This window comes from Meles meles, chromosome 5, assembly GCF_922984935.1.
Source record: "Meles meles chromosome 5, mMelMel3.1 paternal haplotype, whole genome shotgun sequence".
Taxonomy (NCBI): Eukaryota; Metazoa; Chordata; class Mammalia; order Carnivora; family Mustelidae; genus Meles; species Meles meles.
Genome location: NC_060070.1, coordinates 2,739,390 through 2,760,180, shown reverse-complemented (window position 1 = coordinate 2,760,180; position 20,791 = coordinate 2,739,390). Strand labels below are relative to the sequence as shown.

The following is a 20,791-nucleotide window of genomic DNA, read 5'->3' as shown; positions in this document are numbered from 1 at the left end:
AAAGTCGGGATGGGGATGATCGTGGAACCCGTGCAGCAGAACGAACCTCCGGGACTCCGTCCTAATGTCTACGGGCTGCGCTGCAAAGGGCCATCTGCAGGCCCCACACGTGGCCGTGGCTTGTGACATGCAGATGCGTGTCCTCCTCCTTCCTGAAGCATACCTTTGGCTCGGCTAATGCCAAGTGCTTTTCATTGGTCTCCCAGAGACCATGTTTCAGAAGAAGCAGTCAGATAGGTCTTTTCTGCCAGTCCAGAAGCAAGATTCCCCAGTAGGAAAAAAAAGCCCTTGATCTTTCTATGAGAACATTGACAGAAATCACCAGACTTCTTCATCAGAGAGCTTCCTGTCCCCAAAGACGCAGCAGCGCACTTCTAACCCTGTGAAGCCGCCCGACGCCAGCAACGGGAAACTGCACAGCTGTAAAGGAGGCACTTTTCCTGACGCCAGAGGCTGACCGCTGCCGAGTCCCCTGCTTCTCCGAGCCCCTCTCCAGCCCTCCGTCCGTCTGAGCACTCACCCCTGCTCCGTCAGCTTGGCACCGAGGCGCCGAAAACCAGCAGAATGGGTGGGCTGAGAAGCTCGTCTAAAAATAGGGACCAGAAACCACAAGCACATTGTGTTCTGGGCACTCAGGACTTCTCATTGTTTCTTTCATTCCTTAGAAGATGGTTTTGAAGAAGAGATTCAGCCCTGGTGGGGCCCAGAGCCGCGAGTGCGGGAGACGGGTTTCCACTCCCGGGGCGCCTGGGAGCCCTGCTTCTCGCCAGGTGTTAGCCCAACAGCAGATATTTTCTAGTGGAATTAGAATAGCAATAGTTTACATTACAGCACTCTCTCTAAAATGTACAAAAACTTCGGTTTCTCAAAAGTTACGAATTGGGGGCGCCTGGGTGGCTCAGTGGTTTAAGCCTCTGCCTTCGGCTCAGGTCATGATCTCAGGGTCCTGGGATCGAGCCCCGCATCGGGCTCTCTGCTCAGTGGGGAGCCTGTTTCTCCCTCTCTCTCTGCCTGCTTCTCTGCCTACTTGTGACACCTCTGTCAAAAAAAAAAAAAAAAAGTTACGAATTGTCCTGTTTTCTCTCTGTGTAACCAGCACTGGACGCCTTTTCAAGTAGAGCGAGGCCGTCTGCGCTGCAACACCTCACCCCAGGTCAGCCGCCTACGCGGAACGTGTCGCTTTTTCTCTTCTGGTGGGGAGAGAGCGCTCCGATTTCCACCTCGCTGAGGATTTGCCATTTTTGCACAAACGACAGTGTTTGTGTTTGTGACGGTGTTTGTGACTAGAAGCAACGAACACAGCCAAAATGGATTCCCCTTGATCAGTTCATAAGGTTCCAAGGGGCGCAGGCAGGAGATGGTTGATTAGAGCGTCACTGATTTGTGATCAGGTCGGGAATAAGTAAGGACCTGGGGCACAGGCCACCCGCCAGGGATTACCGCTCGACCGCAGCCTGGGGTGGAAGTCACAGTGACAGACATGCCCGCTTCACGCCTCAGACCTCCCGGACCAGCCCCTTTTCTGTTAACGCAGCACGTTCCAGCCACGGGCCCACTGACCACCCTCGCCCTACGCCGCTGTCCATCCCCTGGAATCCCAATTTCCTCCTGAAATAACTTCCATCACGCAGCCGTGGTGATGCAGTCCCCACGTCACGACAAGGTCATCATTCCCCAAATCCCATCTTTCCGCGGCTTCGTTAACAAAGTCACGTGCTGAGCAGAAAGTGCCCGTCAACACTGACCACAGGCGCAGGGGGGACGGTGCGGGGCGTGGACTCTCAGCGTGGCCGCTGGGATCTCCCCGACCACACTTCACAGCACGTGTGTGTCATGAAGATTCCAGATCGTTCCTCCTCTTCAGGCGCTCTTTGCGGAGAGCCGGAGGCCCTCGGTGGCAGTAAACGAGGTCACTCAGCAAACTGGGACGCTGTCAGGTGGCGCTCTCACCGTGGGAGCCCCCCGTGCCCGGTCCCTGGACATCCCCACCGCGTCCGGGCTCCCGGAGCGCCAGTCGGTGAAGCCGGCTTCACACGGTTGTGCCGGGACGCCGGCCGGGGCCAGCCTCGCAGCGGCCTCCCCCTCCCTGCCCCCCCGCCCCCCCACTTCAGCCGTTTACTTTCTTAACGTTTCAGATCGAAGGTTCACAAACAAATCTCTCCGAACATTTCGGGTGCTGTGTTCTCGCTGTCCAGCATTTAGAGCAAAAGGCACCCAAAGCCCGGAGCTGGTTTCCCCTCTGAGAATGGGCTCGGAAACCTCTGGGTTTTCTCTCTGGTCACGTGGCGGCTCTTCTCCCGCGTGAGCCCAGGAAGGTCTTCAAGAGCAAACGCGAGGGTGTCCCATTTTAGATTGCGGAGTTGTGCCTTTGTAGTGACATTTTGGCTTGAATTTGCCTGAGGATACTTTTTCTCTTTCCCAAGAACTTAAAAGAAAGAAAGAGGGGAGGGGAGGAGAGGGGATGTGTGGGGGGGAAGGAGGGAAGGTTGAGCCAACCTGACCACAGGGGCCCGTGTCACAGGAAACGCGCAGATGCGGGCAGGGAGCAGGATGCGCCCAGGCATGTCTGCTCTGTTTCCAGACAGAACGTCCTCTTCCTCGGCCGATCATTGCCCAAAAGGGCATCTAGAACTACAATAACACCCACGTCTCGTTTTGAAATGAATGCCTTTTCTTCGTTATCAGACAGGCTATTCTATCTAGAATTCCGTGGATTTTAATGTTATTCCTTTAAGAAAATAAACTCCGTCCCTAAATGCTCTACACAGCGCACTAAGCATCTGGTTTCTAGTGTGACTTCTGTGAATGGGTTTTTTTAAATAACTTGAGAAATCTGGTGGGGAGAAAGTGGTACCTTGCTTCACAAGCAAGAGGTTTCAAAAATGTTCTAATGTGATAAAAGCTAGAGAAGTAAATCGTTTACATAACATCAACACGCGACAAGAAAATTTGTGACAATGAATTTTTAAAATCCCTACTGAATCGTGTCTGAACTTCCGACGGATCCCAGAGCGTGTCGGGCAGGTAACCCTGCAGGGTCGTGAGAGGCTGGTGGCCTGCGGCTGTGACAGAGGCGGCAGGTGGGGACACTTCACAGCTGAACTCTCCTCCCTGCACAAGGTCACCTTCTTAGAGTGTCCTCCGTTCCGAGGCACCAGGTTTTCATTTATTTACTTATAAAGACTTTATTTATTTATTTGATAGATAACAGAGAGCCTGTAGGCAGAGAAGCAGGCAGAGAGAGGGAGAAGCAGACTCCTCGCTGAGCAGGGAGCCTGGTGCGGGACTCGATCCCAGGACCCTGGAATCACGACTGGAGCTGAAGACAGACGCTCAACTGACTGAGCCACCCAGGCGCCCTTCGTGTCGTTTTTAAAGGGAGAATATTTGTGAAAAGCACGTGCAGATTAAAAGTTGTGAACTTAATGATAAAGACACAGAACAAACAAACCGGGCAACTGTCAGCTTCGTCTCCAGAACGGGGCGAGTTCATTCCAGAAATCACCGATCACAGTAGGGTATTGGTCCCACGAAGGGTACCGAATGGATGACGGAACAGGTGGTTGATAAAGAGTAAAAAGAACGAGGAAAGGGCCTGGCCTCTGCGTCACTGGGACCAAGTGCATCAGCGCCACGGGGGAGCAAGGAGCTGGTCAAATCCGCAGACCCCGGGGTTGGGGGGGGCAGGGCCCGGAACACAGAACTGGGTTTCCCGTAGCTTCCCGGCTCACACAGCACTCCTTCCCTCCTTCAGTGCTTCCCACCAACGTAAGTGCGTACCTTCTCAGTGAAAACAAACACTCACTGTCCCCCCGGCCCCCACTCCAGGCTACCCCAGGGGCAGACGTGACTCTGAAGGGATTTTCCAGACGCAGGGTCTCCGGTAGTTCCTCACCCACGGGCATCTGGCTTCCACCATCTCACACCAAGTCCGGACAGAGCGCTGAACCCGGGGGTCAGATCCCAGCGACCCACCACTCTGTCTTCCTCGGGACGTTTTCCTCACAGGCACCCAGGATGTCTTGCTCCCTGGGACCCTCCTACCTCCCCATTCTTCTGGCTCCTTTCCTCCTTCCTTATCTCCCTGCCTCAGTCGCTGGTTTTCTCCCCGTGATCACCTCCTTGGACCTCACCCAACCTGCAGCTTTATGCCAACGCTGGACGGGATCTCTCCCCAGGACCCTGGAGGCCCACCACGGGCAGCTGCCTGTGTGTGAAAGCCGTCTGAGGGGCACAGGGTCCCCTGTCCTCCTTGATGCAGGGGTGGGTGCGAGGTCCACGGGACTTGTCACCAGCACCCCCGCCCTGTGAGGCCACGAGGCCTCAAGTGCAGAGCTTTGCCAACTGTCATCAAGGAGACAGTCAGCTTTCACCGTCCCCTCGTTCTGGGGTCTCCCTCTAACACCGGTTTTGGCCTCTGGATATTTGCTCCTCACTTCCCATCTCACTAAAGCATTTATGTATTTGAAGAAAGATGTAAAGAGTACCCAGTACTGTAGACTGCTTTTAGCAACACAGTCTAGGGAGTTGTTAGAAGCGGCAGTTTGGGGATGCTTCTGAGGCGGAGAAAACCCACGGCAGCTGTCTGTGTCTCCTCCGGGACGTACAGCTCAGAGCGGAGGCTCTAGAGGGCCCCGGGAGGTGGGGGGTGGTGGGCCGCGGGGGCACCCCCGGGAGCTCCTGCACCGTCTCTGTAGGTTTGGGGTCTTTGTTCCCAGTAGAGCTTGCTGGACCCATGAAGACACACCGCTCACTGCAGAAACCCCGGGGAGGATGGCTTTGTTCATAGTGCTAATAGGACGGGAGAATGACCAGAACCACACACCCTAAGAACCAGAAGGACCCCCTCCTTTCAGACAGGTTGGGGGGCTCCTTCAGCGCATCAGGGGCCTGGACCCTCCGCAGGCAGCACCGCAGCCCTTGGAGCCGGCCCGAGCCCAGCATGAGCAGCGTCACACCTGCCTCGGTCAGCGTGTCTGCTCTCTCTGCCATGTGGGGACAAGGCCTGCTGCATTTGTCCCATCCATTTCTCGGGACACTATGCCTGCAGAAAGTTTCCTCTCCATCTCTCAGGGGTCAAAATAAGCTGAGCCACTTAGTACAGGACACCCTCCCAGCACGCGTGGAAACCATGCTGGTCCTACCACTTGGGGGAATCCAGACCGAACAGGGACAGCTTCATTTAGGAAGAAATCTACATCCGCGCAGGGGGGAATGAAATCTACAACCGCGCAGGGCGGAGGTGATAAGGAAGGCTGAGGCCTGGGAAGAGAAAGGAAAACGCTGGTGAAATGCTGAGACAGCGGACAGAAGCTCTGGAATTTCAGGACTGGGACACACGACACCCGAGTAGGGGAAAGATGTGCTCGGCTGCCCGAGATCTGTTTTCCACCCTGGTCGTTTCCAGGGCAGGAAACACAGGTGTACTTGACCCGGGGCTCGTGGGCCGGCGGGCCGGGCATCGGTGCCGATGCACACAGCCCGCTGCTCGCGCTCCGCCTGGAACGCTGCATTTCCTTCTTCCCAGGGAAGAAGCATCGGCAGAGAGGAGCTGTCACCGGGGTAGCTCACACCCGGGAACCCCGGGCCAGGACGGGGCACCGGGAGTCAGGGCGGCACGAAGTGAAGGACACAGAGGAGGCGTGAGAGCCACGGCTGAGCCAACGCCCGCTGCCTTCCGTCCCCAATCCCGCCACCTCCACTCCCGTTCGTTCCGGTTGTCCAAGCGAGGTGAATGCTCCCCTCCGTGCCCCCACCGGTCCGGCTTCCTTTGCCTCCCTCACCTGCCGTCCCCTCCAATCACCTTCCTGTCCGTCCTCCGGGCGGGCCCCTGCCCCGGCCCCCAGGGGAAGCAGCGTCTGCGAGGCCCGAGGCACGGGGCTGTGGCGACCATCCCGCTCTACACACAGCCTTTCCCACTTCTCCAGAGTTGCCCGTGGCGATGTGCCAGTGAGTTGTCTCTAACGCGAGACGAGAGCACCACTGTTTGCAGACGTGAATTCATTCAGAGCCTCACGACTGCGTGTGGCTGAAAAACGTGCGCCTTGGGTCCGGCCCCAGAGGCGTCTCGTCCAGGAACCGACAGCCTCCTGTGGGGATGGTGCTGTTCCGCGGCAGCCGGATGGCGCGTGAAGCGGTCTGACGACCTTATTCCTTCGCACAACTTTAAGAACAGCGCCGAGTAAAGACCCACGCAGGGTGACGGGCCAACAGCAGGTGCTCACCGAACAGACAGTTACCATCCCGCTGGAGCTCTCCTCCTCCTCAGAACCTTCACACGTTGGGTCTGAGATGCACAGCGCGGAAAGGGATGTACCGAGCGGTAAGAGAACACACGGGCTTTAAAATCCCAAATGCAGAGCCTGCGTGATGACAGCCCACGGCGGCAGTATTGCTGAGGAAGCTACGGTCGGACCCCAGTGAGAGCTGATGGGACAAACTTCATGCTTTTTCCAGCAAAGGGAACATTTCACTTATCTGAATATCACCTTCTCCAAGATGGAAATATTTATGTATTTCTTTTTTACTTATTCAAGTTTACTCATTAATTTTTTTTTTTTAGTAATCTCTACACCAAACGTGGGGCTCGAACTCACGACTCCAAGACCAAGAGTCGCATGTTCTTCCGACCAGGCCAGTCAGGTGCCCCAATTATTTGTGCATTTCTGACCTGATATCCTCCTCTTATTTTTTTCCCCAAATCGACACTTTGTGAATGTTTGATAAGAACCTCTATCAGAACAAGCTGTCAAAAACTGATGTTCCTAGGGCTCCTGGGTGGTCCAGTCTGTTAAATGCTCGGCCGCTGATTCCGGCTCAGGTCATGATCTCAGGGTCTCAGGATCCAGCCTGGCCTCAGGTTCTGCACTCAGCAGGGAGTCTGCTTGGGTTTCTCTCTCCTGCTGCCCCTCCCTCCCACAGTTGCTCTCTCTCTCTCTCTCAAAAATAAATAAATCTTTAAAAACAAACAAACTCTATGGTCAAATAATCTTCGACAAAACAGGAAAAAATATACAATGGAAAAAAGACAGTCTCTTCAATAAATGGTGCTGGGAAAACTGGACAGCGATATGTAGAAGAATGAAACTCGACCATTCTCTTACACCGTTCACAAAGATAAACTCGAAATGGATAAAAGACCTCAACGTGAGGCAGGAATCTATCAGAATCCTAGAGGAGAACACAGGCAGTAACCTCTTCGATATCAGCCACAGCAACTTCTTTCAAGATATGTCTCCAAAGGCCAAGGAAACAAAAGCGAAAATGAACTTTTGGGACTTCATCAAGATCAAAAGCTTCTGCACAGCAAAGGAAACAGTCAACAAAACAAAAATGGTTTTTTTTTGGGGTTCTCCCAACCCACGGAATGGGAGAAGATATTTGCAAATGACAGTACAGACAAAAGGTTGATATCCAGGATCTATAAAGAACGCCTCAAACTCAACCCACACAAAACAGATAATCATATCAAAAAATGGGCAGAAAATATGAACAGACACTTCTCCAATGAAGACATACAAATGGCTATCAGACACATGAAAAAATGTTCATCATCACTAGCCATCAGGGAGATTCAAATTAAAACTACATTGAGATACCACCTGACACCAGTTAGAATGGCCAAAATTAGGAAGACAGGAAACAACGTGTATTGGAGAGGATGTGGAGAAAGGGGAACCCTCTTACACTGTTGGTGGGAATGCAAGTTGGTGCAGCCACTTTGGAGAACAGTGTGGAGATTCCTCAAGAAATTAAGAATAGAGCTTCCCTATGACCCTGCAATTGCACTGCTGGGTATTTACCCCAAAGATACAGATGTAGTGAAAAGAAGGGACACTTGTACCCCAATGTTTAGAGCAGCAATGGCCACGGTTGGCAAACTGTGGAAAGAACCAAGATGCCCTTCCACGGACGAATGGATAAGGAAGATGTGGTCCATGTACACAATGGAGTATGACGCCTCCATCAGAAAGGACGAATACCCAACTTTTGTAGCAACATGGACGGGACTGGAAGAGATTATGCTGAGTGAAATAAGTCAAGCAGAGAGAGTCAAGTATCATATGGTCTCACTTATTTGTGGAGCATAACAAATAACATGGAGGACATGGGGAGATGGAGAGGAGAGGGAGTTGAGGGAAACTGGAAGGGGAGAACCATGAGAGACTATGGACTCTGAAAAACAACCCGAGGGTTTTGAAGGGGCAGGGGTGGGAGGTTGAGGAACCAGGTGGTGGGTAATAGGGAGGGCACGTACTGCATGGAGCACTGGGTGTGATGCCAAAACAATGAACACTGTTATGCTGTAAATAAACAAATAAAAAAAAAAACTAAACAAACAAACAACAACAAAAACCCTGATGTTCCTGATGGGGCAGAATAAGGAAACGCTGAATCACCCGGTGGTCAGTGGTCGGCAACCCGTGCCCGAAGGGCTCTTTCGCTCACAGGAGACTGTTTTCCATTTCGAGTCCTGTGCAAGCAGAGTCTGTGAACAGCCCTGGGTCCCCAGCCCACACCTGGGCACTAACCTTGCCAGGATGGCCTGAGCCACCAGGACTGACAGTGACATGTCCATCCTCACGACGGGTCACGGCCCCTCTTCTTCCCTCTCTAGCAAAAGGGTGAGGCCCGTGGCCAGACTACACCGTCAGAGGCAGAAGACAAACTACGAGTGTCGTTGTGGGGGTTTCACTTATTTTTCTCATCAGAAGAAACGCTGAGGTGCGGAACCACGGCTCTCCAGCACCATCCATAAGAACTTACATTCGGGGCTACTGGTCAGAGGGTAGGTTCAAATCTTCAAAAGGGCAAAGAATGTTCTCTAAGACAACGTGAGCCACCAACATGGACATGGGTTGATTGTGTCTCTCTGGGGAGATGCAGAAGATCCTGTCAGTCTGTCCTGGGGAACGCGTTGTCAAAGGTACAAACTAAGTAAAGTTTCTCTAGCATGCAGGCGCCAAACCACCGGAAAGCTGAGTCGAGGGCCAACACTGCGCTGGTGGGCGGAAACCACGGGCTGTATTAATTCCCTAGCTCGGGGGCTCGGGGTGACAGCCCCTTCTCCAGTGGAGCGAGCAGAGGAAGGAGGGAGCCCGGGGAAGGCCGATGGGGTGTCTCTAAGCAAACCTGTGTAGAGAAAGAAATTTGGTTTCCACAAAAAAAAAAAGTGGCTTAAGTAACAGATTTTTTTTAATGGTCCAACAACTCCGTGGCAATAGTTACTAAGACTGATGGCTCTGATTGGAAAAGCCTGATCCTGGAATGTGGACACTCCCAGCCCTTCCTCAGAAAGGAGATGGGCAGGGCAGCCCCCCTGCAGGAGTGGTTGGCACCAGCCGGGGGCAGCGTCTGTCTAATCTGCCGAGGGCAGGCGAGCAGACTCTGTCCCGTACAGATAAGCACGAGCTAGTCAAACTGATAACATTATTCCCATTCAGAGGGGAATAATTTGCAAAAGGACCATAAGATCCCCACTAGTCTGGGGAGAATAAAGGCAGCACCATTTACCAGTGGGCAAGGACAGATGAGGTCTGTTTTGAGGAAAACAGTTGTTCATGCCCTTAAAGAACTTCTATTGTGATAGAAAGTCATCAGCTACAATGCAAGAGAGGATCTCAGGAGCCACCAAATCCCTGTTTTACAAGAGAAAGAAACGTGAGCAGAGAGGAAGACTCCAGGAACAGGAAAGCACTGGTCTTCCAGGCCGACCCCTTTATCCCACACAGAAGTCCCACACGTGTTCGCACCTCCTGACCCAGGAATCTCAGTGTTCAGACTTTATAAGTAAAATTGAATATAGGAAGCTGTTTTTTTTGTTGTTTTTTTTTGTGTGTTTTTTTTTAAAGATTTTATTTATTTATTTGACAGACAGAGATCACAAGTAGGCAGAGAGGCAGGCAGAGAGAGAGGAGGAAGCAGGCTCCCTGCTGAGCAGAGAGCCTGATGCGGGGCTGGATCCCAGGACCCTGGGATCATGACCTGAGCCGAAGGCAGCGGCTTAATCCACTGAGCCACCCAGGCGCCCCAGGAAGCTGTTTTTACAATGCTTTTTTAAAAATATCTGAGAATGAAGAAATGGGAAGCAATTAAATGCCCAGCAAACTTGGAAGAATTCGGTGAACGATGACACGTCGCCCGCGCGGACCGCACACAGGCGTTAAAAGCGACTATGCCGCTTACAATTGCTCCCAGAAAGATGGGATACTTGGGTGAAACCTAACAAAAGGTGTACGGTCGCCGTGTGCTGAAAACCACAGAATGCTGCGGAAAGAGCATCATCAGAGAATGCATCAGAGAAGAGCTAAGTAGACACAGAGATGCCGTGTCTGCAGAGCGGAAGACACAACCCAGTCAAGAATTTAATTCTCCAAAAACCAATCCGCACGTGTAACACAACTCGTATCAGAACCTCAGCGAGGCGTCTCTGCAGGTGTCGACAAGCTCGTTCTAAAATGGACGTGCAAATGCCCCAAACCAAACACAGCTAGAAACAATTCTGAGAAAGAGTGACCAAATGGGAGGAGTCGCCAGAGCCGTGTAAAGGCTGACGAGGCCGCTAGAGTGATGGCGGGAGAGTGGTACTGGGGAGGGGCAGATGCTATTGTGATAGCATCTATCACAATAGATGCTGATGGGGCAAAGGAGAGCCCTGGAACGGACCCATCCAGTCATACCCAGCTGCTCTCAGACAGCAATGAGAAGTTAATCTGATGGAGGAGGGAGAGTCCTTTCAACAAAGAGTGCTGGAACAGTGGACCCCAAGGGAAAAAAATGGAAAAAAAATAAAATAAAAGAATGTGACCTAAATCTCATAACTTCTACAACAATTTACTAAAAATGGATCAGAGATATAAATGTAACCATAAAACTATAAAATGTTTAGTAGAAAAGATCCAGGACCTACAGCTAGGGGGAAAATTTTTAGACAGGACCCCGAAAAGCATGATCCCTAAAAGGGAAAATTGATAAATTGAACTTAATCAAAATTTAACATGTTTGCTCGGAAAGAGTCTGCGAAGAAGAAGAACAGAGATGCCAGAGGCTGGGAGAAAACACTTGCAAAGCGCTCATCCAACAAAACACAAACCCAACAAAGGTCTGTGTCCACAACATGAAGAATTCTCAAAACTCGACAGTAAAATAAAACAAACAGTCCAATTAAAAAACGGGCAAAAGGGATGAACAGTCGTTTCACAAAAGAAGATACATGGATGGCAAAGAGCCACATGAAAATATACTCAACATCTTCAGCCATCAGAGAAATGCAAAACCGCAATAAGACTCGGCTGCCTCCCTATCAGTGACTACAATAAACAGCAAAACGGTGGTAACATCAAATGCTGGCAAGGACATAGAGAAACTGGACCCCCATGGCTGGCAGGGAAGGGCGTGTACGGCCACTGACCACTGGGACGTTCTTACAAAATGCACTTATAACAAGGGCATCCTTAGATAGTAATCCCAGAGGAATGAAGACTCTGTTCATACAAAAACCTTTCTTTGAAACACCCAGGCTGGGAACAGCCCAGATGTCCTTGGGGAGGCAAATGGTGAAACGACCTGAGATCAATCGTCGCACAATGACACGGAACAAACTATGGATACACACAACTTGAATGAATCGCCGGAGAATCCTACCGAGTAACTAGAGCCGACCTCCACAGGCTGTATTCACCGGCTTTGCTTTGTGTATCATTCTTGAAATGAAGAAATTAGAGAGAAAAAGAATGTATTAGTGGTTTTTGGAGGTAGCGAATGGTGTATGTGTGTCCATAAAAGAGTTGTTGGAAAATAACATGGAGGACATGGGAGACGGAGAGAAGGGAGTTGAGGGAAACTGGGAGGGGAGACAAGCCATGAGAGACTATGGACTCTGAAAAACAACCTGAAGGTCTTCAAGGGGTGGGGGGTGGGAGGTTGGGGAACCAGGTGGTGGGTAATAGGGAGGGCACGTACTGCATGGAGCACTGGGTGTGGAGCAAAAACAATGAATACTGTTAGGCTGAAAAGAAATTTTAAAAAAAGTTGTTGGAGGGATCTTTGTGGAGAGGACACAATTCTGTGTCTTGACTGTAGTGGTGGTTACGTGAATCTACGTATGTAATGAAACTCAACTACACACCAACACACACCAACACACGCAGACACACACCGACACACACTGACACACACAGCTGGTGACGCCTGAATGAAGTCTGTTGATGGCACCACATGGCAAATTCCGAGTTTTAACATTGCCACACCATCACACAACATATCACCAGCAGGGAAACTGGGTGAAGGGCAGAGAGGGGTTCCCTACTAGCTTTTGTAACTTGCTGCAACTCTGTAATTATTTGAGAATTAAAAAATTTTAAAGTGATTTTGAAGTCCATTGGGAAACATTGAAAGAGTCTTGTCACAAGACTGTAAATTTCAGGAGGCAGTCTACGAATTTTATGTACACGATGGCGACCATGATATTTAGAAGATGTGTAAGAAAATATTTATGGAAACTATCTTGAGGCATTAATGGTGGCAGGACCGGAGGACTACAAATGACTCGTTTTCTTCCCATTGCTTCTCAATTTCGTTATAAAGAAATGCAAACGTGATCAAGAAGACGCAGGCTTCTATACAAGGAAATTTAAAAACAGTCACTTAATGACCATGTACATGAAATGCCCACGCTCGGCCACCGCTCTTCCCCAGCAACAGTGACGCACTATGGGAAGTTTAGGCAAAACTAACTGTGAGCTAATTAAGCAGATAAAATCTCGCTGCAAGAAAACACAAAGACGGAAGCCAGCATTAAACACTTTGGATACCATTTCTGGATGCAAAGAAGAAACTTGCCATTTGGTGAAAAAGAAAGGCTCAATATTTTTAAAGCTATTAAAATTTTTATACTCAACACGCAGGATTCATCTCGCGGATTAAGACAAAACCCCATCAGGGTGCAGATGGTGAACACAAGCGTGCGCTCGACGGAGGCCAGCGCGCACTTTCCAGCCCGGCGGGAGGCCAGGGAGTGAACAGACTATTTTCCTGGGACGCCAGGTATTGGGGGAGGGTGGTGCGAACTCAACTGGAAACCACCTTGCAAAAAGCTGGTTTAAAAGTGAGATTAGAGATGAATGTCCGCTACAGCTAATCAGACAACCAAGCTGTGTGTGATAACTTTCTCCTAAAACGGTTTGTAGCTATAAACACGAGAGTTTACATTTTTTCCCTGAAGACTCATGAGTAGAAATCCCAGCAAAATCAAGTGTGGTTGTTTTTGCAGTGTCTGTGTGGGGGGGGCAATCCCTGCATCTCTGAGGGACCTTCCAGGATACAAGGCCAACGCAGGATTCGCTGTTTGGGGCGATGGAGGGGAACCATTTCTGCCAACACTGGTCCTGGCCATTTTTCCAGTTTCCGGCCAGAAGTAGATCGTCCCACCTCCGCTCCGAGAAGACTGCCGATTTGGTTATCAGACTTTCGGAAAGGGTTCTCGGAGCAGGTCTGCTGTAGGCGTTCCATTTTCCTACCCCGATCATCCTTACAAACCAAATCCAGACAGAAAACGACCGTGAACTTCGAAGTGAAGTTTAAAGAATTTCAGCAGCAAGGTACAGATTACTTTCTACCAATTTCCAAAACTGCTGAAAAGGCAAAAACTTTTGGACAGAAGCCTCATTCAAAGTTAGCCGAATCACCCTCCCTCCTCCGGTTTTTCCACCATCTTAGTTGACATTTTCAAAGGCGACAAAGCGTCTGCTAAAAAACAAAGCAGACAGAGCTTCAAGTTTTGCAATGCCCCACCGGCCCCACCCCCCAGGCCGACGGGAGCCTGGAGCTGGGACAACCTGCACAGGACAATGCAACCGAAGGGAATCGGGCTGCCCTGGGATCCACACGTGCGGCAGTTTTGCTGGTAGGAGCTGGAAGAGACAGACTCCCGGCAGTCACGAGCACAGACGGAGCGTGTCCACGGAGGTGGCGGGCTGAGCTGGTTTTCGCAGCACGTCCTTCCCGAGCGTCTCTGACACAGCAGCTCGCGGCCGTCAGCAGAACACCGAAGACGGCGGACTGGAAGATCCATCATAGGGCCCACCGGGCAATCTGGACAATTAACAGTTTTACCTCCCAGGAGACAGACTTCCCCTGCCTAAAGTTCCTGGTTACCCCATGAAAGCGGCTCAGGGACATGGCAAGCGCTTCTCAGAGAAAATAGAGGTTCCGTGCAGGGGGAACGCATTTTCAGCTGACTCCTGCATGGGCCCGGCGCCTTTGGGGAGACACCTGCTTCGTTCTCGGTGGTACCCTCCAACACCGCATCGACTCAACAAGCGTTTGTAGGGGAATCAGTGGATAGCCTCGGGGTAGTTTTAGAAGGCGAAGCAAACGCCCTCCTGGTTGGCGCCGTTCGGCCCTCCACGTCGGCAGAACGGGATGCCCTGCTCTGTGCGTCACTCTGGTCTGCAGAGCCACACGTGGAGCATGACCACGCCAGCCTGCTTACAGGCATCAGACGTGGGCTCCGGAATGTTCCGCACATGTGGAGTCATCACTTCTCTTGTAGAGATTTTCTAAATTCCAAGAAATCGTATTATAAAAGGCGTTAAAAGCCCACCCCAGCGTGGCTTCACCACTGTCAGCAGTTCCGGGCGGTATCTGGTCGCCTCTCTGGATCACACCTTTGTCTGCCGCAGACCCAACGGACGGGGGAGACAATCCTAAAGATCTTCTGACGCTCTAGTAGTCGTACGCCAAAAGTGCACTGTTCACCCAGAGACGGGAGAGGAAAACTTGTTCAGAAACCCTGTATGTCGAGGCTGTTGGTCTGAATTGAGGCGTAAGAGTTCTGTCATCTCCCAGGCACAGGGAAAAGCAGGTCTTCGCTCGGTGGTACAGTAGGGACGGACCAGCCACACGACCCCTGCCTTCTGGTTCCGGCCACAGTGGCAGGCGCTCCTGTCTGTGCAATCTGAGGTCAGGCCAGGTCACGTGACCTACCCCAGCTCTGCCAACAGTCTACAGCTCGACGGTCCCATTAGGGGAGGAGCGCACGAATACAAACTGCTGAATTAACATTCTCCCAGCAGGACAAATGCACGAGATCCTAAAAGAATGGGGCAGCTGGGTGGCTCAGTCGGTGAAGCGTCTGCCTTCGGCTCACGTCCCAGGGTCCGTCCCAGGTCGGGCTTCCCGCTCAGTGGGGAGCCTGCTTCTCCCTCTCCCCCTGCCTGCTGCTCCCCCTGCTTGTGCCCTCTCTCTGTCAAATAAATAAATCTTTAAGAAACTGAAAAATAAAATTCTCCCAGTTGAACTCATTTGTTGCAGGTATCAAACATCTCGGCCACCAACGCCTGTTTATTCACACTCCTTTTGTCTCTGGTGAAACTCCTTGACACAGGACAACGCTCGGAAGGAAAGGACTCCTTCGAGCAGAGTGGCAACCTCTGCTGGTGCTGGTGAGCCCAAGGGTCCTGGTCAGAGTAGGAAGGAGCTTGGGGACTGTCCTGCTCGCACAGCCCCCTCCGGAGAGCAGCACGCACCTGTCTCTCCCATGACCGACCCGACGCGACTGTCACACGGTCGCCCGTCTGGCTTCTCTCGTGGTCACTGCCGCTGTTACCGAGCCAAACAGGGGGTGCTGCCTAGAACGGACTTGGCCAACTTCTGCGGCAATTATATTTTCAAAAAGAACACCGGTCTGCTTTCCTCTGTGTCTGAGCATTTCCAAATTGCTCTTCTTTCCCAGAATGACAGCTTTGGAACATTAGCGCCAACCCATGAGATCTGCATGTGTTCTTGGATCTCACCCGGAACCGCGCTCCGCGGGAAAACACACGGCGTTAGGTCAAAGTCTTCATGGAACCAAGGGTGTGGGTCTGAGGACGCGCTCCGGCCAGCAGGCCGCCCCGAAGCAATGGCTGACCTCGCAGCGGCCTGTGCGTGTGTGGCGCGGAGGGACCTCGCGGAGTGACCCAGCCAGTCCCCGAGCTACCATCACTGCGACACCTGATACAGTTCTCCGCTGGGGTTTCCGCTACTCCACCCACAGACTGACGTGTGTTTCTTATTAACCGTCAGACCTTCCAAATAACGGCGACCCGGGAAGTTATGACCGGCTCTTTCTCCAGGTAAGAGTCCTGCAAATTTTCATGAGTTTGTGCAAATTTTAACCTCGGTTTCAAGCCTCGTGACTACCGTATGCCCGGCCGGCAGGACAGCTCTACCAAGCAGAGCGTGATACAAAGCTTCCGGTTGTGAGCGTGGGAGCGCGCAGTTGGCAACGGGGCCGGGAGCTGCCGGCGGAATCACCCCCGGGGTCTGGAGATGCCTCCTGCCTCAGGGAGGGGGAGCGGGCAGAGACGACGAGCCGGGGCTGAGGCACCAGGCTTCGTCTGATGACAGGTAGAGGACACGTGGGGACAGTGTGGCCCCTGTCTCCTTCGCAGCAGTCCTCAAAGGTCACACGCTGCCCCGTGGGACAGGAGAGCAAGCCCGCCAGCCAGGTGTGCGCTTCCGGCAGGGCACAGCTGACCTAGGACGGAACGCTGACGCCCAGCCAAGGAGACTCCCTACCACGACCCCCTGGTGACATCACGGCAGGTCCACACACGCGCACGCACACGGCTTAGGAACCCCAGATGAAGAGCAGCCCCAGGTCTTAGGAAGCTAAGCTGGTACCTTACCAAGCCTGATTTTGAAATGAGTTGAGGGAGTTCTTGTTTCTAGAATTTTCCACCAGGTAGCTAAGATACCGCACGAGAGACAGCACCCGTCCCGTAAGGGCCATGCGAAAGTACCGACTTCTGCAGGACCCCGGGCTCAAATATACCACATCGGCTCGACCCAGGAACACTCCGTCGGAGCAGCCGCGCCCTCCTCGGGGTTATACAGCAGGAGAAGGGCGACCTTCTCCACGTCGGCGGCCCCGGTGGGATGGGACAGCTGGGCCTGGTGAGCCGAGGGAGCGGGACCCGGGGGCTCACTCCGCAAAGCGCCGGCACCTGGCGGCGTCTGTCCGTCCTGTCCGCTGTATCATGCGAGGAGCTTGTGGTCTGCCCCACACGTTCCCTTTCTTGTTTCTATCGTGTCTCCAGCTTTACTTTATCGCTCAGGCGGATAAACTACTTGTTAACAGACAAGGCTACTGATTTATTTCCGCCTGGACGCCCCCACAGAGCGGCCACAACGGCCGCCAACGTGCAGGTCTGGGACACGACGTCCCCGGAAGTGGCACAGTCGTCCGCCCCCGAGTCTGACCTGGCTCTGTTTTCCACCTTCACGTCCTTCTGTCTGATCAAAAGCCAGTCTGGGGCCGGACAGTGGGGTGGATTCTGGACTCTGCACACCAGTGACCACGAGTCCCCCAACCCGGTGTGCCCGCCTCCCTCCACACCACACCACGTCTTCGCCCCGCGCCCTTAACGCAGTGACGGCAAAGGCTGTTTTCCACCGTGCACCGGTACTGGTGTTGAGTGCTCGCAGAATGTGCTAGACCTTCTCCGGGATCTCCAGAGTCATGGGGTGGCCCCAGCGGCGGCATGGAGGCCCCGATTTTATTTTACTTTATGTTTTTTAAAGACTTTATTTATTTGACACAGAGAGAGAGAGTGCGCACAGTGGGGCGAGGGTCAGAGAGGGAAGCAGGCTCCCCGCTGAGCAGAGAGCCCTATACAGGACTCGATCCCAGGACCCTGAGATCACGACCTGAGCCGAAGGCAGAGGCTTTACCAACTGAGCCCCCCAGATCCCCTGTAGGCCCCACATTTTAAAGAGCCTCTGAAGGAAATGATCACGAGAGTTGACGAACTGCGAGACGACTTTTCCTCCTTTGAGAGCTGGTTTTTCAGGCCTTCCTCACCTCTGTTGTTCGATACGACGTGTTTCAAATCCTCCCTTTCTGCTGTAAGAGTTCTGCCTCGGACACTACAAAAATGGGCATTTTTCTGATGTACGAATGACAGTCTGGATAGACGGAAACGAGGCTCCAGAACTTTCCACTCAGGGACGTTTTGCATGTTCTCAGAGTCACCTGCTCAAGGTGGTCACTAGAACGTCCCTTCACCATGGCCAAGGATGGCCTTTCCCTCCCGTTCAGACGCCACCTTCCCCGGTGGCCCTGAGCTGCCAGCTCTTGTCTCAACAGACCCGAGTGACAAGGACAAGGCAGCGGCTCCAGGATCTGCGATCCCCTTTCCGTGTGTGGATGCCCACGTGTGGACTGCAAGGGTGTTTCCAGCGGTGATCATTTTAACCACTTCTCAAGAAGCTTTTACTGAGCTCCCCATTAAAAGGCTCCCGTGGGGAACAAAGCAGGCAACCTGTGGCTCCTGGATAAAGGGGAGAGGACTGCTTCTGGAACCATCCGCCCTCTTGCTGGCCGACTCCTGCTTAACGCCCCCGTGCGGTGAGCCGGGCCTCCAAAGCCGTCAGGACTTTGGTATCACGGGTCTGAGGTAGGAAACGTCTCCCGTGTAACGTGGGTTAGACTTTATTCTTCTCCAAGTCTCCCGACATGAATCCCCGACATTAAAAAGGAAACAGGAAAACCAGTGTTCTGCAACGATCTCACACAAAAGCCACACTTTGTGTTCCACGGAACTACGTCTTCATCGCGGACATGAGCTTAAGAGAAGCCCATTTCCCTCTCATGATACAACGGGTCCGAGCAGTGAGGGTCACGGGGGATCTTCCGGAAGCTTCAAAGCCCCGGGACTGGTCCCGGCAGGTCTGGGCCTGTGAGCAAAGCAGACTCTGAATGAGGTGTCGGCCCCCTGCTGAGGGATCACTGCCCGCCCCCAGCGTCCCCCTCTAAACAACCACGTTTACAGCGGGTCTAAGCCATTAAACTCCGATGGGGAAGAGAGATGTTCACCCTGTAAGCTGGACGACAGTCATGACAAGGAGGAACTGCCTTTAAAACCGAACTCCTGAATTCGCCTGTCGCCCCGTGCTTGTCTCGTTTCCAGCTTCCCTCGTGAGGCCTGTGACGTGCGTCTGACTCCGGCTCGTCGGCCCCGGGCCGCAGACACCTGTGCCGGCACGGCTGTCAGCAGGGACGGTGGTGGTCCTGTCCCGCCGCCGGACCGGAAGGGCCTCCCAGCCACACCTGGCACGCGGGGACTGCACTTCTCGCCCGAGCGCTCAGCACCGTAGGCTCCTCGGCGGCCGGCATCCTGCCGGAGACAACGGCCAGCCTCAGGTGGTCTGGACTTCAAGCAGCCGTTGGTGGTACGAGCCGGTGAACTCTAGCCCTGGGAGACCCGGCATGAGCCCCCGACGGGGTCCCCTGAGGTGGCGACCTCCAGGATCTCCTCCAGGACACAGGATTCCTGGTGGATCCAGACTCCCCTGGGCCCCCGAAGGAGCCATCAGGATGCCGGGCAGGGTCATCGCCAGGAGGGACAGTTCTCCTGTCTTGATGTCGAACAGTTCTTGTAACTACCTCTCAAGAGACACACATGAAACCTGGGGACTTGGGGGACAGATAGAAAGTGGATCCAGACCCGCGCTCGGGAATTAACCTGCACGTTACGTCTGGGTGTGGGACAACGTATACTATGACCGGGGTGTGCGCGGGTCAGAACAGACTCACCCCTCGGCTCCCGGAACCCAGCGTCCGCGGCCCCACCAACGCCCGTTGCTGTGGATAAGGCCGTCTTCCTTTTCATCACGATACCACACTGGGCAGAGCCTAGATCAGCGTCACTTCCAGAACATTCTCCCCGGACGTGTTCTCAGGCTGTTTCCTGGCGTCTCTGGACAGACGCTGCATCAGCGCACGCCAGCCTGATGAGCAGCGGCGCCCAGGGCTCGGCCCCCAGGTCCTCCTCCCTCCCTCGCATCCTGCCCGCCCTCGCCGCGGACGGAGGAACCAGGGCAGCCACGCTGATGGCCCCGGAGGTGCTGCCTCCAGGCCACTGTTTCTGTCGGGATGACGCGGGGATCCCGGTGAGCGAGGGCGCGGGTGCTGAGTGTGGCCTTCGGCGGGCGGCTCCCTCCTGCCTGCCCCACATTCTCACTCGGGTCCGGCCTCGTCGGTTCTGAGCATTGCCCGACCCTCTCTGGAATCTTACAAGCCCTTCAAGAAAAGAAGTCTTGCTCCCTTCCAGCCGCCAGGCCTCTTGGCAGGGGCTCCGTCTCCCTGGAGGCCGGAGAGAGAGGGCGAGGCTGCCTCCCATCTGTGCAGTCCCTCCTCACTCACTCCTGCACGCAGCCAGGCCCAGAGAGGCTGAGGCCAGCCCAGGGTCACTCAGCTCCCTGCCCGCAGGCAGTGCCGGGGCTGGAGAGAACCCAGGCTCCTCACACCACGGACAGCGGACGAGCCAGCGGACGAGCCATGGTCCCGCTGATTCGATGACTCACAAGAGAAAAGTCGTTTTTATGCCACAGATGGCAAATGTCAACTGAAGGAACTTGTTAGTCCAAAGCGCCGGGAGCTTCCAGAACCGGTTGGATGAATTACTGCTACGGGGTGACCTATTAACCCCTCAGGGGTCCTCATAGTGCTCCCTCACAAAACACCGTTCTTGCTGCCTCCAGAAACAAATTCTTGCGTTGGACTGACTCCGGCCACATCCAGAGCGGCGAAGCTGATGTTCCGGCTCCAGCAGGAGTGGAGAACTGTGCTCCCGTCCCGCTCGGTCCTCGGCCACCTGCCATCACCAACACTGCGCGCCTGCCCGTCATCTCGGTGTAATGGCCCCGGGCACGAGTGATTAACAAGGAGACTGTCACCAGAAGATCCGTGCCCGTGACTCGAAAACCAGAAGGAAAACCATCTGAGCAATGAACAAACAGGCAAAGG

General features: G+C 53.4%; 1 protein-coding gene across 3 annotated transcripts in view; it reads right to left on the bottom strand.

Annotated features, from left to right (window-relative positions):
* The window catches only part of RPS6KA2 (ribosomal protein S6 kinase A2), a 308,891-nt gene that overhangs the window by 81,315 nt on the left and 206,785 nt on the right, over window positions 1-20,791 (bottom strand). The gene's annotated exons all lie outside the window — the stretch shown is intronic.